We start from the raw sequence: 11,453 nt of genomic DNA on the forward strand, positions 1-11,453 counted from the left end.
GTTCGTCATCAGTTCGTCGAGAGCAGTGTCAACATGGAAACAGCTTTTCAGCATGAGGTGAGTCCGTAACTGTTTAAAAACAATGCTTTTCCGTGCACTTCACAAAATGTGTGTGTCCCCGGTGCTCTCTCGTTTCGTTTAAATTCACGGTACCCTTTTCCAGGCCTAGGTGCCGTCATTAATGTACCCTACACAGTTCTCGCAAGCCGAAGTTTATTGTGTTCTCGCTGCCAAGGGCGATGATTATTTCCTTTTCGCTGAGAAATACATTTTTTGTGTGGAATATCTACGGAATAATTGAGGTACTATGGCTCTTGTACGCCACAGTCCCAACCACTGCTTCCCTTTCATGCTCCTCGACATTCCTGCAAATAGGTAAAGAAGGCTAAATTAGTTCCTATATGTTTCTCTCCAACTTCTATGACTGCCCTTTTTAGAGATGTCACTTCCTCTTCAACTGATCTGCCTACTGAGCTATTCATTATTGCAGCTCTATAGTCTCAGACAACTTCAGCTGTACTCCTCGTTCGTTAGTGGTTCCGTATCCCATTTCTTTGCGACATGTTTCGCCTCTTAAACTTCAACCAAAATGTGATTTAAGTCAATATCTGACCCCGGGTATGCCTTACAATCTAATACCTGATTTCGAAATCGCTGCTCTACCGTGATGTAATTTAACTGAAATCTTGCCATATCTCCGGGCCTTTTCCAAGTATATCTCCTCCTCTTGTGATACTTGAACAGAGCATTCGCTATTGTTGTTTGTTGCTTTTGTCTTCAGTCCTGAGACTGGTTTGATGCAGCTCTCCATGCTACTCTATCCTGTGCAAGCTTCTTCATCTCCCAGTACTTAGTGCAACCTACATCCTTCTGAATCTGCTTAGTGTATTCATCTCTTGGTCTCTCTCTACGATTTTTACCCTCCACGCTGCCCTCCAATGCTAAATTTGTGATCCCTTGATCCCTCAGAACATGTCCTACCAACCGGTCCCTTCTTCTTGTCAAGTTGTGCCACAAACTCTACAAGTGCTAGAAATGTAGGTTTGCCTTTCCTTAATCTATTTTCTAAGATAAGTCGTAGGGTCAGTATTGCCTCATGTGTTCCAACATTTCTGCGGAATCCAAACTGATCTTCGCCGAGGTCGGCTTCTACCACTTTTTCCATTCGTCTGTAAAGAATTCGCGTTAATATTTTGCAGCTGTGGCTTATTAAACGGATAGTTCGGTAATTTTTACATCTGCCAACATCTGCTTTCTTTGGGATTGGAATTATTATATTCTTCTTTAAGTCTGATGGTATTTCGCCTGTCTCATACATCTTGCTCAGCAGATGGTAGAGTTTTGTCAGGACTGGCTCTCCCAAGGCCGTCAGTAGTTCCAATGGAATGCTGTCTTCTCCCGGGGCCTTGTTTCGACTCAGGTCTTTCAGTGCTCTGTCAAACTCTTCACACAGTATCCTATCTCCCATTTCATCTTCATCTACATCCTCTTCCATTTCCATAATATTGTCCTCAAGTACATCGCCCTTGAATAGACTCTCTATATACTCCTTCCACCTTTCTGATTTCCCTTTTTTGGGGTTTCCATTTGAGCTCTTGATATTCATACAAGTGGCTCTCTTTTCTCCATTCGCTATTAGCATCTGAAATTTACTGCAGAAAATTATTTTTCCTCCTCTTTCATTCCTACTGCTAAGCCCATATTCTCCCGTAATCCGTTCTTTCCTCTACAACAACATTCCAATCCCCCATGACTATTACATTTTCGTCTCCCTTTACGTGCTGATTACCCATTCAATACTCTGATACACTTTCTATATGACAACGGAATATATACCTGAACTATTGCTGTCCGCGGTGGTTTGTCGCTTTTGATGAGAACCAGCCTATCATTGAACTGTTCCCAGTACCTCACTCTCTGCCCTGCCTTCATATTCGTAACGAATCCTACCCCCACTATACCATTTTCTGCAGCTGTACATATTACCCTATACCCATCTGACCAGGAATCCTTGTCTTCCTTCCATTTCACTCCACTGAGACCCAATACATCTAGACTGATCCTTAGCATTTACCTTTTCAGATTTATAGCCTCCCCACCACTTTCAAACTCCTGGCATTCCACGCCCAGACACATAGTACGTTACAACTTTCCTTCGTGATTCAATGTTTTTCACATGTTCAACTCCCCCTTGGCAATTTCCACTCGGAGATGCGAATGACGGATTAGTCGGAATCTTTTGCCAATGGAAAGACCATCATGACCTTTTCACTTATGGGCCACATGTCCTGTGGATTCAAATTATGTGTCCTTAATGTATCGGTTGCTATTGCTTTCTACATTCTCATGCCGTTGATCATTGATGATTCTTCGTCCTTTTAGGGGTAGTTTCCCATCCCAAGGGCAAGAGTGTGTGCCCTGAATCTCTGTCCGCTCCTCCGTCGTCTTTGACAAGGCCGGAAGTCTTCGGCCGCCATTGCTGTCGATTTTTATTCAAAATTTAGGCATTGGCGGAGTTATAACCCGGGACCGAGGACGTTTTGATTGCTGATCAAAGGCGTTACACCTAGAATATGATGGGAAGTGTACAGTATGATTTGTAGATGACATTACAGCTGCTGTACCTCGGCAAGGACTTTTAAATAACAATGGCCTTTGTGTTTCGTTGGCAACGGCCTTGCCGCAGTGGATACACCGGTTCCCGTGAGATCACCGAAGAGCTGTCGGGCGTGGTCGGCACTTGGATGGGTGACCATCCGGGCCGCCATGCGCTGTTGCCATTTTTCGGGGTGCACTCAGCCTCGGGATGCCAATTGAGGAGCTACTCGACCGAACAGTAGAAGCTTCGGTCAAGAATACCCTCCTATCCGCATCCTCCCCCGAGGATGACACGGCGGTCGGATGGTCCCGGTAGGCCACTCGTGGCCTGAAGACGTAGTGCTTTTTTTGTGTATAGTTACGCTTTCCTGGGATGGTGTTCGGCAATTATAGCAGACATCTGTCGTGCGAAATGCTACTCCTTCAGCATTCATTTCCATCTTTTTTATTTGCAATACAAAGTCATTCACTCTCTCAAGGACTCCATATGGCTGTTCAGTGAACTAGTCCATGCATTCACTGCCTCTCGTCGCAGCAGCGATGTATGTGACAGGTTATGCAGAGTGGTTTATGCAAATGTGCCTGACAGAAATACGAACTGGGGTCACTACTACGGCTGCAAGTAGCAATTAGTTCTAACACGCATTCCTTGTCAGCATAAATTACACATTGCATTTTAAATTTGTGCTGAGCTTGGTAAATTTTAAAAACTTGTTCTTGCCTCTGGGTATGACGCTGTTGACTGGTTTAAACTTCGCTCAGTCAGCTAAATGTGCATTTAACTTTTCTTTCGAAAAAAATAACACTGACAACGTTCACTTACTACAGTTGAATGGGGAGAAATAATAATATTAGTAACGACAATTTCTTGTGCAATAGAGATGACATGTATCTGTATTAGCAAAATGCAACATCAACAGATTAACATGCTTCTGACGACGGTGGTTTGTGATACATAGAGGTACAAAGCGAAATTCTTTCTCATCTGTGACTATCCGTTGATAATTAAAATATTGGAAGCCACAGAAGTTTACATTTTGGAAAATTTTAACATTTTTCAGCTCAGTAGGAAACGATATATTGGCGAAGTTTAATATGTTTACGTATACTATTACTTAGACGCACGCTGTGCATTCTGATTTACAGGATATAAACGCACCAGAGTCGTCAACTTAAAACATCATCCTTTGACTTAAGGTTTATCACTGTATGTCTATCTACCATCACATTGGGCAGTTTCATCTATAGTCCTGTATAAAATCCTTATTTTCATTTAGACTAACATACAATTGAACTATTTCCTTCAGTGCTCAGACAGAATGTTTCCCTTTTGAAAAGTCTCAAATTTCTTTAACTGCTTATCAATGACATTAAGCGAGAGCCAATCATCTCTAATTTGACATAGCAAAACACACATACTTTGTATTGAGATACTTTAGTTTTCTTCACATGATTTGGGCAACAGAAACATGGAGATTTGCAAAAAATTGATTTTAAGAGTTTGTTAAATTACACGAACTCTGTCCTCTCTCATCCTGTGGGGTTCCTATAGATGTCGCCAAATCCAACACGTCTGTCGCTATCGGTTTGTATCTTACCATACTTCCTTATCTTCTTGTATTTGTATTTTCCTCGTGGTTTCCTTTATCCCATCTCACCAGGCCGCCTTCGGTCTCCGCCTTCTCTTTCTTCCCTGAGGACGATGCATCAAGGTCTACTTCAGCCCTCTTTCATCTGTCATTCGCAGTTTATGTCCATACCATGCAGCTGCCAATCTTCTATCAGTGAGGCTTTCTTGATTATGGATCATTTCCTAATCGTTGTATTTCTTACACGGTCTCGCTGAGATGTTCTACACGATCTTCTGAGATAGCCCAGTTCTACAGCCTTCAATTTTTTTTTGTTTTCCACAGTAAGCTTCCAGCACTCATCGATATAGACTCTATATCACGAGATATGTAGAGCATCTTATTTACTTTCCAACTTACCTTTGAGGATCACAACAGCGTGTTTAGTTTCTGGATTGCTGTTTTACCATGAGCTACTCGTTGCAGTATTTCCCAGTTACTTTTTCCGTCATTCGATAGAATGCTATCCAAATATTTAATTTTTTATTCACTGATGTGCCAAAATTATGATCACTGCCCAACGTGAGGTTGAATTTTTCCTGGTGGTGCCAAGGTTATATGACGCAGTAAGGAAAGAATGAAAGCGGAAGAGAGACGAATGGACTGTCACAGCGAAGATACGGGCCGCAAGTGCGGCAATCCACCGATATAAGTGGTTTTGACAAACGGCGCATTCTTATGGCGCTGCTACTGGAGACGAGAATCTCTGAAAAGGCGAAGCTGGTCGGCTGTCGATGTACTACTGTCGTGAGAACCCATGTAAAATGATGATGAATATGATGTTTGCTGTGTGGAGCGCTCAACTGCGTGGTCATCAGTGCCCGTACAACGTCCCAATATGTTCACATTCCAGTTTTTTCACAGTCCAATCTAGCCACTGTCTCGAATGATGAGGACGATGATCAAATGATGACAATATAAACACCCATGGAAAATGGTTGAAAGACAGTTAAATAAGGAGTAGACCGTATGGTATTGGACGACCACGTCTCACCACAAAACCTAGAGGTCGGAGGATCCCCCACTCTGTAATCCAGGATAGGAAGCGATCTGTGGCAGGTCTGACGTCAGAGTACAGTGCTCGTGCAGGCACAAGTGTTTCGGAGCGCACCGTTCAAGGGCCATTTTTGAACATGGAGGTCAACATCACACGACCCTTGCGTGTTCCCGTGTTGACCCAACGAAATCATCACTTACTATTACAGTGGGTACAGCATCACTGAATTTTCACCGTACATCAATAGAAATGTGTCGCCCGTCGAATGAATCACGTTTATTGTTACACCAAGTCGATGACTGGGTCCTTCCATGCTGTCATCCAGGAGATTGGCTGCACAAAACATGCACCGCGCCACAGATGCAAGCCAGTGAGGGCAGAATTATGCTACGGAGTACACTAAGTTAGGCTTCCATGGGATCTGTGGTGCTAAACGAAGGCATCTAGTCTGCAGTGAACTACGTGAACATTATTGCGGACCGTGGACGCCAGTGAAACGGATTTGTGAAGTTCGGCTGAAGAGTGAAGGTTCGAATATTTGAATTGGAAGACATTTACACTCTCAGTATTTTGTCGAATTCGCCGCCAAGGGCGTGTGGAGGAGGGGCAAACGTGGTGGAATGAAATTCATTGCCTCATTTTTCCTGGATTAAATTCTAAGAATCTTTACGTGTCCACAAAGCTACCTTCTATTTCATTGACGCCACATGCACAAAATTACACTGAACATGCAGTAGTCAGTCATGTGTCCGACAGACACAAATAAATAAAATGAACATCTCTAATCTATCGCACCCACTTTATACCTTTCAGCAATGTTGTACAATATTTGCATTTTAATAAGTTTTGTTTTCCTATCACTGTCAACAACTCATGTAGTGTAAATCCAGAGGTACTTAATACTGTAGTCAGGTGAGAACTCTCCCTTATCAACCAGAAATGATTTTCAACCACATTAATGGAAAGCAGCAGATATACTGAACAGCGTTCGAAAGAGTGAGAAGACTTCCACTTCTCTCTTCGCTGACATTTAGGTTCAAGATTTTTCAATCTGGGGCGCATTGCACGGTCCGTGCGGCTCCCCCTGTCGGAGGTTCGAGTCCTCCCTCTGACCTGGGTGTGTGTGTTGTCCATAGATTAAGTAGTGTGTAGCCTCAGGGGCCGATGACCTCAGAAGTTTGGTCCCATAAGACCTTCCCAAAAATTCCCAAAATTTTTTCAATCGCTACCCTCACACTTGCTGGTCCAAGCAGCTTCATTTCTAACGTTCGGGGCCAATATTTGTTCACACTCTTGCCCACGACATATTGCTCTTAAGGCAGAGGCATCATGAGAAATGAACGTAATGTCCGGTTTATCTGAAAGAATGGTGTTGGGGCTGTCACTGTTCATTAAACTCACATAGAAATGACACGGCAGGTAGCGTTTATAGCCACCTACGGCTGTTCGTAGGCAGTCTAGTTTTATCCACGGAGGTCATGTTGCTAGAATATTATTACGAAATACAAGAAGATGCAAAGGCGATCTCTGAGATTTATTGGACGATTCCCAAGGAAGTGTTAAACGCCTAAACAGGAGAAGGTTTTCCAAAACCATCAATCGACCTTTTACTGAGTAGTGTTCTCCAGTCTGGGGTCCACATGAAGCTGAATTAACAATAAAAGTAGAGAAGACTCACAAAAGAGCTGAGCGCTTTGCCAGCACAATCTACATGTACATCTAACAAGGGAACCTCCCCATCGCACCCCCCTCAGATTTAGTTATAAGTTGGCACAGATCAATCGAGAAAACAGGAAGAAGTTGTGTGGAACTATGAAAAAAATAAGCAAAATATACAAAATGAGTAGTCCATGCAACATCAAGGATATTTTGAGCTTAGGAGCGCCGTGGTCCCGTGGTTAGCGTGAGCAGCTGCCGAACGAGCGGTCCTCGGTTCAAGTATTCCCTTGACTGAAAAGTTTAATTTTTTGTTTTCAGACAATTATTATCTGTCTGTCCGTCCGTCCGATGTGAGGTAACTGCGCCGTAGTATGGGGACGCTACACCTAAACAAATATCGAAACACACGACGTCAGTCGACTACAGCGCACGGAAGAGAGAGGGATCGGTTGACCTATGACCTTGCGATCAAATGTTTTCGGTTCCCATTGGAGAGGCACGTCCTTTCGTCTACTAATCGCACGGTTTTGCGGTGCGGTCGCAAAACACCGACACTAAACTTATTACAGTGAACAGAGACGTCAATGAACGAACGGACAGATCATAAGTCTGCGAAAATAAAGGAAGTAAAATTTTCACACGAGGGAAGGCTTGAACCAACGAACTCCCGTTCCACATTTGCTCACGGTAACCACGGGACCACGCCGCTCCTGTGCTCATTCTATCTTTGATGTTGCCTATTCTTCACATGGACTACTCAGATTGTATGTTTTACTTATTTTTTCATAGTTCCACACAACTTCTTCCTGTTTTCTCGATTGATTTGTGTTCAGTTTTTCAAGGCCTATCCACTGTGCCAACTTATAACTAAATCTGAGGGAGGTTCGATGGGGAGGTTCCCTTGTAAGAATATACTGCGCAAGCCACCTTTCGATATGTGCTGTAGGGTATTTCTCGCACCACTATTTTTCCCCTATTCTGTTCCATTCGAGAACGGTACTTGGTAAAAACGACAGTCGATAAAATTCTGTAAGAGCTCTAGTTTCACAGATATTCTCGATGTGGTCATTTTACAAGACGTTTGTGGGAGGCACTAATACGTCACCCGATTATTCTTTGAACGTACTCTGTCGGAATTTCAACAACAACCCTCTCCATGATGTGCAGTATTTTCTCTCAGAGCATCTGCCACTGGAGTGTGTTGAGAATCCTCGTAATGTTCTCGCTGCAGCTAATCGATCCCGTGACGAAACGTGCTGCTGTTCATGGGATCTTCTCTGTCTCTTCTATTAATCCTACTTGGCAAGGGTCCCAAACTGATGAACAGTAATCAAGAATCCGAATTAGTGTTCAGTAGGTTACTTCTTTCGTGGATGAATTTACATTACCTTAAGATTTTTCAAGATAATCTTTTCCTACGGTTCCACTTTAGGTCGCTCTGTATTGTTACTCCTAGGTAAATCACGGATTTTACTGTTACCTGAGATTTGTCGTCTTTTGATGCACGTTCACGTTCAGGGTCAGCTGTAAGTCCTTCCACCGATCATCGATCCTCTGTGGGTCTTCCTGCATTTTGCTGCATTCTGGTGTTGCTACCTTCCTATAGACAACAGCCTGAACAAGATCTCACGGAGCTTCTGTCGTCATCCAATAGGTCATTTATACAGCAGGGTGACATGAAAGTCCGTTAAAGAACGAAAATACGCTAATTCAGGGAGTAATGTAGGTCGAGAAGTAAAACTTGACATACATGTGGGAAATGATATGAGGCTTTATTGAAAATAAAACAATTGGCAGAAACCTGCCAATGGCACTGGACAGTAACATGTCAATGAGGCTGCCTGAGAAAGGTGTGATCTCTAGAGAGAGGAAATCAGATGCGTCAGTACACGCAAAATGTTGACTCTATTAGAAAACACACTGTTAGTGAATTTTTTATCAGAATGGAGAATCCGCCACTACAGCTTTATGATCCTATCACCATAAGAAGGGCATTCGAACGGGTAAAGGTCCTGTGACAAGTGTGGCTTTGAAGAAAATGATCAAAAGGTTTGAGGTCACAGCCCCTTAGTGGACGACCAAACAAAGGCGCTACTGCTTCTCGGACAGTTCAGGAAGAAACAGAGACTTTATTGGGTTCATCGCCTTATAGTGAAGTGAGCGCCCATCAAGCCGCACGTCGCATCGGCATCTCACGCACTAGTGCTTGGACAGCACTAAGGCGTACTCTCCAACGCTATCCGTACTGAACCACAAGGTTGCATCTTAGGGCCCTTACTTTTTCTTGTGGATATCAATGACCTTTCATTAGTAACATTACCAGATGCCAAGTTTGTTTTGTTTGACGATGATACAAACATTCCAATAAACAGCAAATCAAATGTAGTCTTAGAAAGATCGGCTAATAAAATATTTGTGGACATTAATCACTGGTTCCTAGCCATTTCTTTGTCACTAAACTTTGAAAAAACACACTACACGCAGTTCAGAACTTGTAAGGGGTGTCCCACGAGTATATGCCTAACATACAATGACAAGCACATAGAAGGAGTGGACAGTGTTAAATTCTTGGGATTACAGCTTGGTAATAAGTTCAACTGGGAGGAGTATACCACAGAACTGCTGAAGCGAATGCGAATAGTGTCACACATAGGGGATATAAAAATGAAAAAGCTGGGATACTATGCTTTCTTTCATTCCATAATGTCATATGGGATTATTTTTTGGGGTAATTCTTCAAGCCAAGCTAAAGTTTTCCGGGCACAAAAACGTGCAATAAGAGTTATATATGGTGTGAACTCAAGAACATTCTGCAGAAGTCTCTTAAGGGAACTAGGGATACTAACTACTGCTTCCCAGTGTATTTATTCCTTAATGAAATTTGTCGTTAAAATATATCAGTCTTTGAAACCAACAGCTCAATTCATGGAATCAATACTAGAAATAAAGATAGTCTTCACAAGGATTTAAAGTCACTTACTATTGCACAAAAAGGTTTGCATCATTCAGGAACACACATTTTCAATAACTTGCCAGCAGCCATAAAAAGCTTAACAACCAATGAAATTCAGTTTAAGAGAAGCCTAAAGCGTTTATTGGTGGCCAACTTCTACACCATTGATGAATTTCTCAGTATAACCAACTGATTTGTGTGTGTGTGTTCAAAATGGTTCTGAGCACTATGGGACTTAACTTCTGAGGTCATCAGTCCACTAGAACTTAGAACTAATTAAACCTAACTAACCTAAGGATATTACGCACATCCATGCCCGAGGCAGGATTCGAACCTGCGACCTGCGACGTAGCAGTCGCGCGGTTCCAGGCTGTAGCGCCTAGAACCGCTCGGCCACTCCCGCCGGCCTGTGTGTGTGTGTGTGTGTGTGTGTGTGTGTGTGTGTGTGTGTATAAGTACAATAAGTACAATGTAACGTCTGCGCCATTTCAGTGCAGTAATGTGTTCATTGTAAATAAGTATTGTAGTAGTTCTATTATGTGTTTATTACCTTATAAATAACTAAAACATATTTTTTTAATTTTAAATTCAGTGGATTAATGCAATCTTAGTAAAAAAGTGTAAAATGATTCTTTCATATAGTATTCATTAAAAATTACGATCATTCCACCTGGGACTGTGGCAAGGTAGATTAGCTTATTTGTTTAAGTTGTAAATATTTGTCATGTATTATTGTTTTTCTGACGTGTTCTGCATCCTGGAGGACCTCCTCACTAAGGATCAATTGGAATGAAAGTAAATCTAATCTTCTTCCAGTCCATATGTGGCACAACCGCAAACCAGTGCTTAACAGTATTGGTTAAAAACAGTCTTGGTTGCAATTTTAGTTTTTTTATTTATCAGCAACGCGTTTCGCATTATTTAGGCATCTTCGGGTTATCTTTTCTAGATGGACGCGAGAGGCACCAAGATCTGCATAACGCGTTCCCGTTCACAGGAGCGAGTAAAAGTAAGATGGGGGCTCAGGTAGTAAGCAGGTAGTAAGCTTACTACCTGAGCCCCGATGTTACTGTTGCTCGCTCCTGTGAACGGGAACGCGTTATGCAGATCTTGGTGCCTCTCGCGTCCATCTAGAAAAGATAACCCGAAGATGCCTAAATAATGCGAAACGCGTCGTTGATAAATAAAAAAACTAAAATTGCAACCAAGACTGTTTTTAACCAATAAATCTAATCTAAACTATGTCATCATGAACTGTTAGCCACTCATTTTGTGATGCGGAGCGTATTTACAGTGTGGGCACTTCAGAAAATGAAGGAAGATGAGACTGGTTGTCTAACGTGTTGTAGACCTACGAAGCACGTTCCACATTCCGAGAGTGTCAATATCGACAATTGCAGAATCTTGGCTACCGAAACTCCTAGAACTGTCGTGAAAGCGTCATTGCATGACGAGAAAGTCGCGGTGTGGTGTGGATTTACCACATGAGTCGTGATCGGATTCTTTTTCTTCGAGGAAATACGAGGTTCTACTTTTCAAACAGTTAGCGTGACATGTGAGAGGTAAGCCTAATGTTACAGAATCGCATCGGCCGATTCTGCCTGATGAACTCATACTG

Source organism: Schistocerca cancellata, chromosome 3, assembly GCF_023864275.1.
Source record: "Schistocerca cancellata isolate TAMUIC-IGC-003103 chromosome 3, iqSchCanc2.1, whole genome shotgun sequence".
NCBI lineage: Eukaryota > Metazoa > Arthropoda > Insecta > Orthoptera > Acrididae > Schistocerca > Schistocerca cancellata.